We start from the raw sequence: 20,015 nt of genomic DNA, 5'->3' as shown, positions 1-20,015 counted from the left end.
AGTCAGAATCCTACTATATGTTGTTTACAGGAAACACACCTGAAACAGGATGAGACATTCAAACTAAAAGTAAAAGGGTGGAGCAGAATCTATTATGCTTCAGGAAAAACCAAAAAAGCAGGAGTAGCCATCCTCATCTCAGATCAAGCAAAAACAAAAATTGATCTAATTAAAAGAGATAAGGAAGGGCATTATATCCTGCTAAAGGGAAGCATCAATAGTGAAGCAGTATCAATATTAAACATGTATGCACCAAGTGGTGCAGCATCTAAATTCTTAAAAGAGAAATTAAGAGAGCTGCAAGAGGAAATAGATAGCAAAACTATAATAGCGGGAGATCTCAACCTTGCACTATCAGATTTAGATAAATCAAACCACAAAATAAATAAGAAAGAAGTCAAAGAGGTAAATAGAATACTAGAAAAGTTTGATATGATAGATCTTTGGCGAAAGCTAAATGGAGACAGAAAGGAATATACTTTCTTCTCAGCAGTTCATGGAACCTACACAAAAATTGATCATATACTAGGGCATAAAAACCTCAAAATCAAATGCAGTAAGGCAGAAATAGTAAATGCATCCTTTTCAGACCATAATGCAATCAAAATAACATTTAATAAAAAGCCAGGGGAAAATAGACCAAAAAATAATTGGAAACTAAATAATCTTATACTAAAGAATGATTGGGTAAAACAGCAAATCATAGACATAATTAATAACTTCACCCAAGAAAATGACAATAATGAGACATCATACCAAAATGTGTGGGATACAGCCAAAGCAGTAATTAGGGGAAGTTTTATATCTCTACAGGCCTACCTGCATAAAATAGAGAAAGAGAGGGCCAACGAATTGGGTTTACAACTAAAATTGCTAGAAAAGGAACAAATTAAAAACCCCCAGACAAACACAAAACTTGAAATTCAAAAAATAAAAGGTGAGATTAATAAAATTGAAAGTAAAAAAACTATTGAATTAATTAATAAAACTAAGAGTTGGTTTTATGAAAAAACCAACAAAATAGACAAACCCTTAGTAAACCTGATTAAAAAAAGGAAAGAGAAAAAGCAAATTGATAGTCTTGAAAATGAAAAGGGTGAACTCACCACTAATGAAGAGGAAATTAGAACAATAATTAGGAGCTACTTTGCTCAACTTTATGCCGATAAATTCGATAACTTAAATGAAATGGAAGAATACCTTCAAAAATATAGCTTGCCCAGATTAACAGAGGAAGAAGTAAGTAGTCTAAATAGTCCCATCTCAGAAAAAGAAATAGACCAAGCTATTAACCAACTTCCTAAGAAAAAGTCCCCAGGACCAGATGGATTTACAGGTGAATTCTACCAAACATTTAAAGAACAACTAACTCCAATGCTATGTAAACTATTTGAAAAAATAGGGATTGAAGGAGTCCTACCAAATTCCTTCTATGACACAGACATGGTACTGATACCTAAACCAGGTAGATCGAAAACTGAGAAAGAAAACTATAGACCAATTTCCTTAATGAATATTGATGCTAAAATCTTAAATAAGATATTAGCAAATAGACTTCAGAAAATCATCCCCAGGATAATACACTATGACCAAGTGGGATTTATACCAGGAATGCAGGGCTGGTTTAATATTAGGAAAACTATTAGTATAATTGACCATATTAATAATCAAATTAATAAAAACCATATGATCATCTCAATAGATGCAGAAAAGGCATTTGATAAAATCCAACATCCATTCCTACTAAAAACGCTTGAGAGTATAGGAATAAATGGACTATTCCTTAAAATAATAAGGAGCATATATTTAAAATCTTCAGTAAACATCATATGTAATGGTGATAAACTAGAACCTTTCTCTGTAAGATCAGGAGTGAAACAAGGTTGCCCACTATCACCATTACTATTCAATATAGTACTAGAAACTCTAGCCTTGGCAATAAGAGCCGAGAAAGAGATTCAAGGAATTAGAGTAGGAAATGAAGAAATCAAATTGTCACTTTTCGCAGATGACATGATGGTATACTTAGAGAACCCCAAAGACTCTGCTAAAAAGCTATTAGAAATAATTCAGAATTTTAGCAAAGTCGCAGGATACAAAATAAATCCACATAAATCCTCAGGATTTTTATACATTACCAACACAATCCAACAGCAAGAGATACAAAGAGAAATTCCATTCAAAATAACAGTCGATAGTATCAAATATTTGGGAATATATCTACCAAAGGAGAGTCAGGAATTATATGAGCAAAATTACAAAACACTTGCCACAAAAATAAAGTCAGATTTAAATAATTGGAAAGACATTCAATGTTCTTGGATAGGCCGAGCGAATATAATAAAGATGACAATACTCCCCAAACTAATCTATTTATTTAGTGCTATACCAATCAGACTCCCAAGAAACTATTTTAATGACCTAGAAAAAATAACAACAAAATTCATATGGAAGAATAAAAGGTCGAGAATTGCAAGGGAACTAATGAAAAAAAAGTCAGAGGAAGGTGGTCTAAGTGTACCTGATTTAAAGCTATATTATAAAGCAACAGTCACCAAAACCATTTGGTATTGGCTAAGAAATAGACTAGTTGATCAGTGGCATAGGTTAGGTTCACAGGACAAGATAGTGAATAAAAATAGCAATCTAATCTTTGACAAACCCAAAGATCCCAAATTTTGGGATAAGAATTCATTATTTGACAAAAACTGCTGGGAAAACTGGAAATTAGTATGGCAGAAACTAGGCATGGACCCACATTTAACACCACATACTAAGATTAGATCAAAATGGGTCCAAGATTTAGGCATAAAGAACGAAATCATAAATAAATTGGAAGAACATGGGATGGTTTACCTCTCAGACTTGTGGAGGAGGAAGGAGTTTGTGTCCAAGGGAGAACTAGAGACTATTATTGATCACAAAATAGAACATTTTGATTACACCAAATTAAAAAGTTTCTGCACAAACAAAACTAATGCAAACAAGATTAGAAGGGAAGTAACAAATTGGGAAAACATTTTTACAGTTAAAGGTTCTGATAAAGGCCTCATCTCCAAAATATACAGAGAATTGACTTTAATTTATAAGAAATCAAGCCATTCTCCAATTGATAAATGGTCAAAGGATATGAACAGACAATTTTCAGATGATGAAATTAAAACTATTTCCACTCATATGAAAGAGTGTTCCAAATCACTATTGATCAGAGAAATGCAAATTAAGACAACTCTGAGGTATCATTACACACCTGTCAGATTGGCTAAGATGACAGGAACAAATAATGATGAATGTTGGAGGGGCTGTGGGAAAACTGGGACACTGATGCATTGTTGGTGGAGTTGTGAAAGAATCCAACCATTCTGGAGAGCAATCTGGAATTATGCCCAAAAAGTTATCAAAATGTGCATACCCTTTGACCCAGCCATACTACTACTGGGCTTATACCCCAAGGAACTACTAGAGAAGGGAAAGGGTCCTGTATGTGCCAAAATGTTTGTGGCAGCCCTTTTCATAGTGGCTAGAAGCTGGAAGATGAATGGATGTCCATCAATTGGAGAATGGTTGGGTAAACTATGGTATATGAATGTTATGGAATATTACTGTTCTATAAGAAATGACCAACAGGAGAAATACAGAGAGGCTTGGAGAGACTTACATCAACTGATGCTGAGTGAAACGAGCAGAACCAGAAGATCATTATACACTTCAACAATGATACTGTACGAGGATGTATGCTGATGGAAGTGGATTTCTTCAACATAGAGAAGAACTAATCCAATTCCAATTGATTAATGATGGACAGAACCAGCTACATCCAGAAAAGGAACACTGGGAAATGAATGTAAACTGTTATTTTTACCTTCTGAATCCAATTCTTCCTGTGCAACAAAAAATTCGGTTCTACACACATATATTGTATCTAAATTATACTGTAATATATTTAACATATATAAGACTGCTTGCCATCTGGGGGAGGGGGTTGGGGGAGGAAGGGAAAAAATCTGAATAGAAGTAAGTGCAAGGGATAATGTTGTAAAAAATTACCCATGCATATGTACTGTCAAAAAATGTTATAATTATAAAATAAAATAAAAAATTAAAAAAAAAAAAAAAAAAAAAAAAAAAAAAAAGAAATATTTCAGCTTTGCCTTACAGCAATCCTGGGAACTAGGTTTTATTATTTTCCCCATTTTATAGATGAGGAAACTGAGGCAAAGATTAAGTAAAGTGACTTATCAAAGGTCATACAGCTAGTAAGAGACGGGCTGGTTTTGAACACAGGTCTTCCTGAACGCTGTTTGCCTCAGTTCCCTTATTTATAAAATGATCTGGGGAAGAAAATGGCAAACTTTCCAGTATCTTCACCAAAAACCCCTAAGTGGGGTTGTGAAGTGTTGAACATGATGGAAATAACTGAACAACAATAAATTTAGCTATCCAGTGAGCCATTTTAGAAACTGCTCAAGATATTGGAAGCAATACCCACAAGAAGCCCTGGTCTCAAAACTCGGGCTCAGTGTCTCCTCACAGTAGGTGAGACAAAACACGTGCAGAGAGCATCTCAAACACTAGTTAGGAGCCTGGAAGAAAGCAGGTCAGTCTGCACTATGTGGAAATCCGTTCCTGCTGGGCTTGTTGATGCAGCAATGAAGCAGTTAAGAGAAACAGTCTCCAGAATTCTCTAAAAGCAATTGCTTCTGCTTAGTCGGCTTGTAGACTCAGTTACTATGTAAACTCCGTGCTTCATAAGTCATTTAAAGACTTAGTACAAGTGGCTTGAGGTTTAATCTTTTAATTCCATTGCTCTGTAAGTTTCCTTATAGGTTCACTGAGCAAGGAATTTAGACATAATATTAGGATTCCCCCTCCTGTTTCCCCCCCACAATTTTTTTCAAGAAAGGACTTAAATACGGGGGAAAAAGTACAGCATTTTAGTGCACAGCAAAGAAAGGAGACTAATCTCCAAATTTACTCAGTCTGAAGGTAATTTTCATGCAGGGATCCGAGTGTTTGAGATGGTGCATATTTGTGCAGTAAAGTGTTTGTCATGGGAGTACCCCCTCATTAGAGGACTCCTTTGGAATGCATTTAGGTGACTTTAACCACAAACAAGGCAATTTGGGTAATTTCCTCACTGATAAAAGCCCTAATTCCTTAGAAAGTATCCTGCAAAATCTTTGTAAGTGCTTGGGAACTCTGGCTCTGGGAAAGTTTTAGGATAGAAATAGACTCCAAACCTTTCTATAAAACAGACTGTGGATTCTCCTTCTCTGTATTATTCCTCTCCTGATTATTATTCTAAACAGAGAGAGGCTCACCACCTCCCCCTAAGGAGCCTATGTTCTAACCCAATCAGACAATTAACAGGCAGACTCAGCCCAGTATAATTCTCTGTTTCTGCTTGTCAGGACACTTCTTGATTAGAAAAAGCTGCATTCAGGAGCCCAGACTTTATGCTTTTTTTTTTTTTTTTTTTTTTTAAGATCTTGAGAAATTGAGAGCACAAAGACAAACTAGAGTCCTATTAGCCACCAAGGCTTAATATGTGTGTTATGATGACATTTTGGTGGATTTATTTCACAGAGTGAATACAGGCATATTAAAGTACAGTATGATAGATTAAGAAATATTGTGTTAGGGAAAAGAAATCACAATTTATCTCCCCTGCATAAGTTGAATTAGTTTATTCATCAGATTTAATTTTGTTTTTCATGAGTCACTTGAGGGCAGGACATATTTTACATTTCAGCTTTGAGGAATTGCTGAATTAGCCATTCTTCCTCTCTCCCTCCTCCCCTTTGGAATTTGATGGGCCATTACAGAGTAATGATTCTTCTTGAGACTTTTCTAAAATAACTTAGCATTATTTTCCTCCATGTTCACCTCTTGGTTCACTAAGGATGGAGTAATCATATATATCCATTAGGCTGTGATTTATAGAGCCAAATAGCTGGAAGTAAAGAAATTGAGTCAGAAAGACAATGCAGGGAGCAGGTGTCTAGAACAGGGTGTCCCAAGTTATATGCTATTTCTCACTCGGTTAAACAAAGTCATTATCTATGCTTTAATTTTTGCAAGCTCTAATGCAGAAGTAATGTTAACTATTTCACAGGGATGTTGCAAAGTGAGAAAAAATAATTAGGTTGAATGATATTCTATCACATAAAACCATTATATATAACAAAATTATGTATGTGCATATATATATATATATATGAGCATGTGTATATATATATATGAGCATGTATATATATATGCATATGTATATGTATATAAATGAATATAGGTATATTTATCTTTGTATATGTTTTTCATGGAATTGGACCAGATTTTTTTTCTTTTTTAGCCTCTATGTCTTATGCAGCATATTTAGAAAACTACTCAGTTTGTGACCAGAGAGAAGTTCAAAGTGTGGGTGAGAAGTTTTCTTGGGATTTTCTTGAAATTTACTATAATTTAAAAGTAAAAAAAAAATTTATACTTATTGTAGAATAATTTTACCAAGAGTTCACATATGATAGAGAAAATATATGATTCCTATTTTTCATATTTATAACATCCATTTTAATCGATGCTTATAAAAATTAAATACAGAGACACTAGTAAGAAAATCTCTCTTTAAAATAAGAGTTCTTAAGGATGATGTGTTTGTACTGGTGTATGTGTGTGTTTGTGCCTGATAAAATCTGGCACAAATCTGATAAAAAATGGGCAATCTGATAAAATCTGCAGATCCTTTCCCAGAATGTTTTTAAATTCATAAAATAAAATATGTAGAATTACGAAAGAATCCATTGATATTGAAATAAAGATATTCTTTTTCCTTTCCAAGTTCATGGAGCTTCTACAATGTGGAATCAAAATTAAGCTTCATTAGGATTGTCATAATATGTTGTTGTTGTCATTGATTTATTTTAATTGTATCCAACTCTTTGTGACCACCTTTGGGGTTTTCTTGGCAGAGATCTGAGTAGTTTTCTATTTCCTTCTCCAGTTCATTTTACAGAAGAGGAAATTGAGGCAGAGTTAAATGACTTGCTCAGGATCACATATAGCTAGTAAGTAACTGAATTCAGAATTCAGATCTTTCTGACTCCAGGCCCAGTACTCTATCCATTGTGCCACCCTAGCAGCCTTCATAATATTACCATATTATACCCTGATAACAAAGATCTACATAACATATCTAGATTTTTCCCCTCCAAGGTATTTCTTCTACTATCTTTAAAATTGAATGAAGAGGTTTTATGAGTTGGGATGGTTTGGTTTTTTTGCAGGAGGTTCTGAATTGGACGTTACATAAGGATACTTGCTTTACTAGTGAATTTGATGTACCCTTTGACACCTTTGATGAAAAATCCATAGAACTAGTCTTACATTGGCCCTTAGTCATTACTAACCTATTAGAGCCAAGACATCATGAGACTCACTTTTCCTCAAACAAGAATCTGATCATTCTTGACACCAGCAGGTTGCTTTGATTAATGGAATCAGCATTAGCAAAAGGAACAAATACCTCAAATCAAAATGGATTCTCCAACAGTGATGTATTATTTGCTCTGTTGCTTCAATAATTCATTAGGATTTTCACCATCTGTAACTTTATTGTCAATGTATAGATTTTGATTCTCCAGTTCAGCCGTTTATTTCTTCTTAGACCCTTTGCTTACAAGGTAGCACTTTGATTTATGGTCCTTAGATCTAGTTAGATTTTCCAGAGTCATGGTTACCTAAAAGACAGATCATCATACTCCTCCACTCAATTGCCTTTTCACTTTATAGGAAAATATTATCCTTTATTCAAACAAATAAACAAACAGCTAAGCATCAATGCAGAAGAGTATAAGTAGTACCCCAAAACTATCTTATAAAAAATTATGTTCCTGACTGTAATTCAGCACATCATTCTTAATTATTGCTTACTCCATGTTTTTCTTCATAGGCCTCAATGAAACATTTTATTTGTCTCATCCTGAATCTCTTAATTTAAACCGAAAATATTCTTAGGTATAACATAATGTTAAAATATAGCTTCCTTCCATTTATTTTGCCCTTCTGACATTCATGAAGAAGTCTCCATAAGTCACTTGTCTGATCTTGTCACTCTTCTACTCAATGTCTCCCTATGGTCCACCAAATAAAGTATTTAATTATGGCTTTCAAGACCTTTCACAATCGTATTCTATCCAACTTTTTCAGACTTATTTCATGCCATTCCCCTCCATATAGTCTACACACTAGGCAAATTAGATAGATTACTTTCCACCTTTCATTCTCATCTCATTCTTTTTTATCTCCATGCTTTCTTCATACTTTTCTTATTTCCTGGATAAGTTTTTCATGCAATCTGTTAAAACCGTTCACTTTTTTTTCAGTGCGGAGTGCAATTACTATTTCCTCCATGAAGTCTTCCTTGATGCCCCATCACTACAATCCCACCAAAAAAAAAAAAATCCTCAAATTTCTAATAGTACTTTCCCTGGACTTCCTTAACCTTATCTCAGCAGCCTCTATATTCAAGCAATTTATGTCTATGTCTTTCTCCCCTTAAATTGTATGCTCCCTGAAAGCAGGCTCTATATTACTTATATATTTGTATCTTCTAGAATCTAACAGTAATTTATGCAGACAAGACACCTGATATATACTGGTTAAGTGAAGATTCTAGCATCTTTTTTTTTTTTTTCATGTTGAAACTGAAGAAAAGAGATTATTATGTCTTTACTGGAAGCAGAATCATTTACCTTAAGGCAATGTTCCTAAAACCATTAAACTTCCTGTGTGGTCTGACTTTAGCTGTGTTGGTATCACCACACCAGTATTATCTCATTTAGAATGCTTTCAGAAGAATCAATTATAGAAAAATTCACCTAGAAGCAGTTTATTATTATTATCTTGCCACCCCCACTCCCACAGAGCTATTTTAACTTTTATGTCATTATCATTTGGTTATCTTTTTTTGTGTGTGGCAAGAGTAACTTCAGAACAATACCTTTATTCCCATTTTTAACTTTCACTCTTTTTAACAATTACCACCACTTCCACTGATCTCCCGTGAATTTATAGCATTTCACTTCTTAAAGGGACCTCAGAAATAATCAGATCTAATCCATATCTTCCACAGCATCATCAAAAACATTTTGGTCAGTCTCTGTTAAAACTTCTCTGGTGAATGGGGAAACTACTACCTCATAAGACAGGCCATTCCATTTTTCCAAAGCTCTAATCTCTTTCTTACTTTTTTCATCATCTCTTCATCGCTAACATGCTCAACTCATCACATTGTACATGAATTGGATTTACATCAGGCAGAGCTCCAAAAAGTTGTGAGCCTCATTCTTATTTCCAGAGTCATCAAAATCCAGGGGCAGGATAAAAGTCAACACAACTGGCAATGGCCCAGAATACAGTGGATAATCTTGAGTCTTCAATGCCTGATCAAGTACTAAGTGCTTGACAATGTCTGCTTCAGCCTCTTTCATGTCCATTGGAATCAATTTTTTTCACCCGTCCATTCCACTGGGAAACAGTTTCACATACCTGGGGAAACATCTCCCCAAATCATTAATGGAACCCCTCAATTACCACCATCAACCTGTTTTAGCCTGTCTGTCAGGACAATTTAACCAAGTGTGGCTACTGTGCTCATGCTAAAGCTTCTTGACACCACAGGTGAGAGTTTGTGTCAGATGGATACCAAAGGCAGATGACTCCTTGAAATGTCTCAGCAGACTCTCACACCAGAGGTGATAGTTCTTTCTGAATACCCAGTGACTTTATAATGTAATAGGAAAAACTGAATGTCTATACAAAAATTTAAGATGAAAGGAATTAGAAGAGAGAGAGAGAGAGAGAGAGAGAGAGAGAGAGAGAGAGAGAGAGAGGAAGAGAGAGAGAGAGGGAGAGAGAGAGAGAGAGAGAGAGAGAGAGAGAGAGAGAGAGAGAGAGAGAGAGAGAGGGAGAGAGAGGGAGAGAGAGGGAGAGAGAGGGAGAGGAGAGAGAGGGGGGGGGAGGGAGAGAGGGGGAGGGAGAGAAAGACAGAGAGACAGAGAGACAGAGACAGAGACAGAGAGACAGAGAGAGACAGAGACACACAGAGAGAGAGACAGAGACAGAGACAGAGACAGAGACAGACAGAGAGACAGACAGAGACAGAGAGACAGAGACAGAGACAGAGAGAGAGACAGAGAGAGAGAGAGAGACAGAGAGAGAGAGAGAGAGAGAGAGAGAGAGAGAGAGAGAGAGAGAGAGAGAGAGATGAAAGATAAGGAAGAGACCATTTTGATGTAGTCAGGAAAGGTTTTCTTCATGAAAGAAGTAGGATGAGAGATAAATCTTTAAGAAAGAGAAGATTTGATTTTCAAATGGTAAAGATGTGGACTGAGCATGTTCTGGGTATCTAGACATAAGGCATAGCCTTTAGGAATGCAGGTGAGAGAGTAGTGGGTAAAACTCCATACTTGGATTCAAGGAGATCTGGGCTCAAATGCCACATGAAACACTTATTATTAAGTAATTTTGTGAAAATAAAACTTTGTGGTTCATTCTCAAGATGAGATATGTCTTCATCTTAATATGAGGAAGGATAGATGTGATTTCAAGATCCTTTCCAGTTCTAAATCTATGATCCCAGTCCTATCTAGAAAATAAGCTGGATGAGAGGGGTGAAATGAAAAGAAAATTGGAAAGGTAGAATAGAAGTAGAATAGAAGAATGTGAGGGACCTTAAATTCCAGGGCAAGGAATATACATTTTAATATAGGGAAAATAAGTAGTGACCAAAAGTTTCTGAGTAGGAAAGAAACATGATCAGATCAATAAATTAGGAGATTATTTTTTCTGGTTTTATGAAGAATAGATTGGAGAGTGTAGAGGCTGAGAGGCTATCTCAATATTCCAGGTAAGAGGGAATAAAAGTCTGAACTAGCATGATGGAAATGTTAGTGAAGATGAAAAATCTGAAGGTGTAATAAGTCAGATTTGGCAAACAATTAGAAGCAGAGGGTAAGTAATAGAAAAGAGTAAAAAATTTAGCCAAGTTTTCACATATGGATGACTAGTTGGATGCTGCTGCTGTACTATTATCTACCAATAGATAATACTTCCCCTTTACCTCATCTTTACCTTGTTTTTCTATGTTTGTACTTCAGTATACTTTCTTAAAATGTTGAACCCCAAAGAGAATATAATATGTTAGGTCAGCTCTGATCTGGTTAGGGTACAGAAGGACTATCCACTCATTGGGGACACTAAACTGCTTGCACACTCACACCTCCCAACTCATTGATTGTACTACCTGTAGACCATTTGTATACTGCCATCACACAATCTCCAATCCTCATTCAGTCCATATTTATCACCCAAATGAGATCCCAGTAACTATCTATTAATCCCTTGGAAATTCTTTCTTCAATGAGTTCAGTGACAATTCATCTGTCTTTCTTCCTCAAGTTTTACTCTTATGCTAGAGCTTTAGTGTGCATATTGATACATCCTCATACAACGTAACTTCCCAGTTCTTCAGTTTACTCATTTCCCTGATCCACTGTCTTTCCAAACACAAAATAGCATATCCTTTCTTGCAAACACCCAAAATTGCATGACAGTCATGTTTATGAAATCTGAAATTGCTCTCTGCTTTATGACCTGTAAGCCAGATCTTTGTCCTTACTGTGATCTCCACCCACTCTATTCTTTCTCCATTCTTTCTCAGGTTATCATCCCTGCTTTGATTATATTTTCCTCCTGTTGGTGAACCAGTTCAACTCCATATGCTTTTTCTCTAGTACCTTGCCTCCTTATTCTATTCCCAATTATGTTCAAGCTCCAACCTTAAATTTGTCCCTACCATCTGCTGCCTTTGTTCCAATTCTCATGCTGCTGAATGAGCTAGAGAAAATAGTGAAATTGTGCTGATTCAGTCCACTACAAATTTATGGTACATAAATTCAACTGTGCCTTCACTATAGCAAAGCAATATTTTTACTTATCCCTAATCAAATCGTTATCTCACTTCTCATAGCAGCTTTTCCTACTTTTTTTTATCCTTCCACAAGTCTTTTATGGCATACCTTCTCTATTACCACCTTCTTACCTAAGAATCTTCTCATATTTCACCAGAAAAAAATTGAGATTATTTGTTGAGAGTTCACTTTTCTCCATTTTTCCCATCTTACTTCATTAAGATGTTTTCATTACTATGCCATTCTTCTCTCCACATCTCATGAAGAGGTGGCCCTTCTTTTTTACAAAGTAAACTTCTGTGTATGCGCACATGATCACATCCAACCTACTTTCTCCAGAAGATTGTTCTTCTATCATCTCTACTGGCTCACTAATATTTAATCTCTGTCTATCTACTGGCTGCTTCTTTATTTCCTATAAACATGCCTCAGTCTTCCCCTCTGCATTCTTTAAAATGAACCCTCATTCAACATGAACATCCCTACTAACCATCATAGTACATCTTTCTATCATTTGCTGGCTAACCTTATTGAAGAAGCGGTCTATAACATGTGCCTTCTCTTTCTTTTCTCCCACTTTCTTGATTCTTTGCAGCGGGGCTTCTAATTTCATGATTCAACTTAAATTGCTGTCTACAAATTTAACAATTATCTCTTAGTTTATCTAGTGATCTTTTCTTAATTCTCATTCTTTTTGACCTCTCTGAAGCCGTCAACAATTGTTGATTGACCTCTTCTCCTTGATCATTCTTCCTAAGTTTTTCTGACAATGATCTTTCCTGGTTTTCTCTTCCCTCAATCTCTGACAACTCCTCAATCTTCTTTGCTAGATCTTCAACCAAGTCATGTTTGCCAACCACAGCTATCTGATAAGATTCTGCAATGGTCCTTCTCTATACTATTTCACTTAATGTTCTCCAACTCTAATGGATTCAATTCTCAATTCAATCAGGATCGATGGTCCTCAGATTTATTGATTCAGCCTCAACAACTCTCTTGACTTTGTCTCTATTTCCAACTGCCTATTTGACACTTTTAACTGAATGTGCCATAGAAATCATAACCTTAACATTTCCAAAACTGAAGTCATTATCTTTTCTTTTTTTCACATTACTGTATTCTTCCACAATCAAAAGCAAATGATACCTCAAAGCTATTGCATTTAACAAGAGTAAAGGAGAAATGATGGCAGGTATGTAGTTTACAATAGTACAGTCCAAAGTATAAAATTTTTATTAAGATCTAGTCTGTTTCCATGGTGGAATCTTCATTTCTGGAGTATTTAAAGAGATCAGGCATATGACCTTTTGAAATGATATAACAAATTTATGGATACATGGATAATTAACAGAAAAATAATTTCTATAAACACCATACTGCAAGATGGAAAATTTCCCCAAATTAACAGCTAATTAAATTCCCAGTGAAATTTGTGGTGTCAGAAAGAACAGATTTTTGGCACCAGAAAGTTAAAGAACTTCTTGTCACTGGTTCTGGCTTCAGTGAATTCCCCTCCTCCCTTTGCCAGCACATCTGGTTACCGAAAAGCTTCCCCCACTTGCAGTGGCCTCTGATAGGCACAACCAGAAATCCTTGGTGGCCTCATCACAAGGTGGTATTAATGAGCTCTGAAGAAATAAGGAAGCCCAAATTAGAAGGGCATCATCACCTTTGCTTAAATAATAACTAATCTTTAACATGTTCTGATAATTTGCTTATTTTCAGAAACAAACCAACTAAAATAAACAATAAACCTTCCAATTCTATCTGAAAAATATAAACTTACATGATCAGAAAATTCACTGGTGATTCAAAAAACAGACATTTTTAGGGTCTTATGCCCAAACTCTTGTTGATAACTCAGTCAGTTTTAGGAACCCCGACTCATTTATTTTGGGATTATGAAGCCAAGTAGAAAGTTATCAGGCAATATATGGTCTCTTCCAGTAGAAAAGCCATGATGGTTCAATAGAACATGTTTCAAGTGGGATATACTATCAGATTTCTGAAAAAAATTCTGCAGCTCTGGAACTTTGTTTTCCTAGCCTAAATCATACATAGCTGTTAATGAGGCAAATTTCATTGGTGTAGCAAATATAATAAGTAGTGCTTCTGAAGATACCATAGGGCTTAACCTCTAAAGGCTGGAGGCAGCCAAAGCCCAGGACCCAGCCAGATTCTGGGTGAAGCTACTGAATTTATAGTACATATTGTCCCTCAACCCAGCCTCCTGAAGCCAGCATGCCCCAGCAATGGCACCATGGAAAGCTATCATATTTTCTCCAAGTGCTCATCTCTTCCCAACTTCCCTATGACTTTGACGGCACCACCATTCTCCCAGTCATCCAGGTTCGTCACCTAGGTGTATGTATTCTCAACTCCTCATCTTCTTTCATCCCCATATTCATTCTGTTGTTAAATCCTTGATTTACCTTCATAATGTAAGTCATATATGTTCCCTTCTCTCCCATGACACTGCAACCACCCTGATATAGACCCTAATTTCCTCACACCTGGATTATTGCCCTCATCTGCTGGTTAATATCCCTGCCCCTTACTCCGGTCTCCTCTACTCAACTATCAAAAAATCTTTCTTGGCACAGATATTGGAGTGGTTTGCCATTTCCTTCTCCAGCTTATTTTTCAGATGAGGAAACTAAGGCAAACAGGGATTAGTGACTAGAGTCACATATCAAGAAAAATGAATCTTACTGTTCCGGGCCTGGAACTTTATCCACTTCTCCACCTATGTCCCTTTTTACCTTTCTTTTACTCTTCTCAATATTCTCTATGATCCATTGATCCTGGCCGTTTTGCTGTTTCACTCTGTCTCTTGATTCTATGCATTGTCACTTGCTGTCCCCTATTCCTGTAATGCTCTTTTCCTTATCCTTGCTTCTTAATATCCCTGGCTTCTTTAAAGACTCAATTTAAATTCTACCTTTCCCTTTACCTCTTTTTAAAAATATATTAATCTTATTTTTAATTTACATATTACAATTATTATATACTATAATTATATATTATTCCTGGTGGTTCTTAACATCAGTGTCTTCCCTCTGAGATTGAGGTTCACTACAATATATACATATATATATACAGTAAGTCCTACTCTTATATGTTTTAACAACATGAATTTGTTCCAACATGGCTGGTATGGTTGGGAACAGTTTGAGCATAGCTCAAATTTTGCATTTGCTTCTACACAATTTCTCTTACAAGAAATAATGAGAATGCAGAAAACAGCACCATTTCAAAATAACTCACAAGTTGCAACTCATTTACCACACTCATTTTCATAAGCACACTTCAGGTCTTTGTCAAGATAAGGCACCAAATTTATTTTACATCTTCTGGGACAGAAGAAGATATATGTAGAAAAGGTCTGGTTTGCCTGCACCCTTTCTCCTGCCACCCCAGTGTTCCATGGTTTCTAGGCCTGAGACCTAGAGTTGCAACCTGCCTAACTTGCTCATGCATAGGTACAAATAATTTAACATCTCTATAAAACTATCTTATTGCTTTTTAAAAAGATTTACTTATTTTTAACTTATGAGATAAAACAAGCATTTCTATAATATAACATAATAAAAAATGATTGCACCTGAAACTGCAAACCTATTGTATATAACTTGCTATTCCTTTTAAATATATATATATATATATATATATATATATATATAATAAAAGTTTTCATGTAGATTTCTTTGTTCTTCTTTTTTCCTTCCCTTTGCCCACCTCTCCGTAGAGATATTTGGCTACCATTAGCACTTTTAAAAATTAGATTCCTATCTTGTTTTTCATTTATCACCAATAAAATTCTAGAGTATTATTTCAAATTCCATTTTCAAAATCTTTCCTTCCATGTTCTAGTCTCCTTCCTTCCAAACTATCTTATATTTAACTAGTTTGCATACATTGGTATTTATTGACTTTATATTGATTCTGTACATATGTTTATTTGGACCTGCTCTCCCTCCTTTAGAATAGAAATTCCTCATGAGTAAAGATTGCTTTTTGCTTTGTAATTTCATCCCTAACACTAGCACAGTATCTAGGAAAAGGGCTTGATAACTCTTGAATCCCAAACCATCCTATTTTTTTATATAAAAATCAGGTGTCCTGAAAATAAATTATATCACATCTACCAGATTAACCAGAAAATGGGATTCTAGAGGTTAGGATAAAGCTGCATTCAGAGAAGCTTCATGTGACTTTTGTAACAAAACTAATGATCTGGGTTGGGTGGGAAAGCCAGAACTCAGAGTAGGGTATGGTTGCTATGTAACAGTATGAGGAACTCTGCTTGTCGTTATACCTCTTTTCCTCTAGCTTCAGCTATATCCTAGGGTGTTGGGATTATTGTGAGTTCATTCTAATTCCTGTCTGCATTAAGGTGGTAGATTGGGCAAGATATTTGAATAGGAAGAAAAGGCTTTAAAGTTGATTAAGGGTCCTTCATGTTTTTATATGTTCTTTATCTTCAGGCTTATGGGAAAAATAGGGATAAAATAAGCATAAAACAAGACATTATTGATTGAATATCTGTTAGGATTACTAAGTGAGAACTCGGGTTGTCTGGATAGTGACAAGGTGAGAATTCAGGTTGGACAATTACAAGGTGAGAACTCAGGTTGACTTGATGGAAGGAGCAGGCTCATTGGCTGAGGTGGTTCTTCCCAGAAGCCCTTGCATTATCCCACGCCCATTCTCTGGGAGAATAAAAGAGAGAACAGTGGGCCTGGAAAGTGAGTCTGCCTGGAGAAGGATAAGAGCTGGAGGAGATTCAGAGCCAGGATTCAAGGAGAAGTGTCTGCATTGCATCAGGCCTGACGGGGCTCTCTGCAGGAAGGGAAGTCACTTCTCTGGACAAGAGTTAACAGCAATTACATGGAGACAACGGTATCCAGACAACCCGAGTTCTCACTTAGTAATCCTAACAAATATCTTTTCTCATCAGGGGAATAGACTTTTGATAGCCTACCCTTATGCTCCACTCTTTGGAGATCAGTGGATCTTTTAAATATAAGTGCAATTAAGAGAAATACAATTCCACCAAATGCTGATCCTAAGGTTAGGGTTTTTAATGGCTAATAATTTGTAACTTAGAGGAAACATACTAACAATAGTTTTGTGCAGGGAGGTGTAGAGCTCAAGCACGTATCTAATGAATTCTAATAGTATTTCTTAAACTTTATTAGAACTAAGGAATAGATGAAGAACTATTCAGAATTTTTTTCTCCAGACTTGTCCATACAGTGACACTCATTTTCTGATAATGAGATCATTAATTGCTTAACTTTTTTTCATCTTAGTTTCAGGAGGGGAAATTTTTGGTAAAAGAATAAAGGATATTCATAGAAATTATAAATCAGCTTAGATTTGAATAATCAGAAAACTGGAAATACTCTCTGGTTTTTTTTTTAATGGTGTTTTCTTTATCCCTTTCCCTAAAAAGACAATGATTTTCTAAAATCAAAGGGTTCCCATTCACTCTCTCTAAAGCAAAACTGACTTCTTTTAAGTAGGTATTTTTTAATTGTCTCAGAATATTTCATGATTTTTTATCTGTTAGCTTCTAGATTGATTCTTCCAAAGATTTTATTTCTCTAATGATCCAGTTTTGATTTGGGCACAGTGTCTTAAATCACATTACAAAAAAATTAATTACAAAGGAGAAGAGGTATAAACAGAAGTTATTAAAGAAATAAATGACATGAGGATAGTCTTATTACATACCCACTTCATTTTTTTAATGTACATACCAATGATTCAGCAGACAGTAGGGACATTTTGGAATCCTAAGACATTATAATAAAACAAAGACAGACAGATTTTCTTTGGGCAGTATGTTATCAGTGTTTATTTTTCATGTAGTTAAAAAATATCCATTTTTGCTTTAATATCTAGAAAAAGTAATTTTCTTGTTTCAGCTTATAGGTGAAAAGTGGGGGGAGAAGGGATTTGAATAAGTAACTAATTACCAATGACCTTTTAGAAAAGCTATGGTTTTGCAAGCCTTTGCCCAATATGATTTTACATTTATTATATCTTGAGTACTTATAAATGGTAAATTCAATTCCCAAAATTCAATATTTTATTTTCAAAAAATTAGAAGGAACAAGAAAGAAAAAGAAAACATGCTAGTCATAAGACCTGAGAGGGCAGATGATAGCTGAAAAGCTTGCTTTCTTCCACTGGAATCCTGTTGGTATCAGGAGAAAGATGCAAAGGCCCTCAATGAGTTGAGTGGAGCTCTGAGATGAGTTTATGTGAGACATGAACAGAAGTAAATCATGATGGCAAGGCATGACTGGCTTGTGATCTGTACTGCTAGAGGAAATATATAAATCTGCAACTTGACAGGTCCATTTGAGTATTTGAGTTATTCCTTAGTGGGGAAGGATTCTTCTCCATCTCTGCATTTAATTATTTGCAAACCATAATAATGGATAATGGGGACGGAGATAACATGGGTAATCAAAATTCACATGTAATTCAAAGCTTTTTCAGTATTAATCAATTCAATTGAACAAATATTTATTAAGAACCTACTGTAGGCAAGAAAACAGTGGTTGTGAGCCTGGAGGGAATGCAAAGCACAATGAGATTAGTTTCATTACTCATGAAACTTTTTTATCTACAAGCAAAAGCTACTAGAAAAAATAAATATGCCAAAGAAAGGTACAAAGTGCTATGCAAGTCCCACATCAATTTATCAAAGATTGATGCCAACAAGCAATACAAATGACCTAAAATTCACCTCTTCTCCCTGAGTCAAAAAAAACTAATTGTGAAATGACCATCAATCTGCCCTTATCACAAAAGGATAGCAGAAGGAAGAAATATATATTTTCCTTTCTTATAGCTGAATATGAATATGTAAATTGGAAAGAAATTCCTTTTAAAATACACTTAGCTGTTAATTAACAAGCCATATAAAATATCTATCAACCACTTATTCTGTACAAGATAAAAAGCTAAGTTTTTATTAGGTATTACAGAAAGATATAATATAAAATTGCAGTTAGTAAAAACTGAGTATGAGGTATTCTGGATATCCAAAGCTTTTTAGCTAATGGGAATTTAACTTCTTAAATAATGAAGCTTTTTAATCTATAAAATAAAGAAACCATTTAAAAATAAATTTTATGCTTCCCTGTCTTCATAAGCAGATTATTTAAAATAAATCAATCAACATTATGCACATTATTTATTGCAATGTGCTACAGTTAGCCTTCATCAAAATCTTCCTCTGAGGCTATACCATGGCATAGAGGTGGCTTGGACTTCTTCAAAGTTGAATGAGTATCAGTTGAACACAAATTTTGGCAGCTTCTGATCTATATCTAGTCACTGACTTGCCTAAGGACCAGTCTGCTAAAAAAGTTTATAGAGTATCTCAAAACTAGAAATTTGGTTACCAAAATGATGATTTTTTTTTAAAAGCCAGTGCTAAATTATAAAGGGATATGATATGCATTGGTGTCACTGGTAGTATCTCACATGGGTGAAATCACAAGTATTTTGAATTATTGAGGTAAAAGATTTAAGTTTAATTATAGATAACAAATGCTGTACTCATGGGAATGAAAGATAAGCTTGCCAAGGAAGAGTATGATAATATTAACAACAAAAACTTCCTTTACAACAATACTGCAAAGCAAGTAATATACATATATATGCATATATATACACACACACATATATAGTTATAGTTACGAATATAGTTATAGTTATCCCCATGCCATAAACTGGTGGTCAGGGATAAAGAGACGTGTCCAATGTCACAAAGTATAGTCATAGAAAATGAATCCTAGAACTCCCAATGTCTGACTTAGGGCAGAAGTTGTATCCATTTTGCCAAAATGAATAAGATCACAGATTTAAAGATGAAGTTTAGAGGTTTGATCTCCTCAACTGACAGATGAAAAACTGGCAGATGAGCATCAGAGGTTAGCAACTTTCTGCACAGTCACATGAGGAAGATGTAACAGAACCAGCATTTGAGTTTTGGACTTTTGACTCCAAATCAATTTTTTTCCATTA

General features: G+C 35.2%; 1 protein-coding gene and 1 pseudogene across 1 annotated transcript in view; one reads left to right on the top strand and one right to left on the bottom strand.

The window, feature by feature from the left end:
• Window positions 1–20,015, top strand: part of TANK (TRAF family member associated NFKB activator) — a 513,112-nt gene that overhangs the window by 95,639 nt on the left and 397,458 nt on the right. The gene's annotated exons all lie outside the window — the stretch shown is intronic.
• Window positions 9,303–14,175, bottom strand: LOC141562227 (cytochrome c oxidase subunit 7A2-like, mitochondrial pseudogene; annotated as a pseudogene).

The sequence above is a fragment of the Sminthopsis crassicaudata genome, chromosome 3, assembly GCF_048593235.1.
Source record: "Sminthopsis crassicaudata isolate SCR6 chromosome 3, ASM4859323v1, whole genome shotgun sequence".
In the NCBI taxonomy this organism is placed as follows: domain Eukaryota; kingdom Metazoa; phylum Chordata; class Mammalia; order Dasyuromorphia; family Dasyuridae; genus Sminthopsis; species Sminthopsis crassicaudata.
This window is presented reverse-complemented; position numbering and strand designations above follow the sequence as displayed.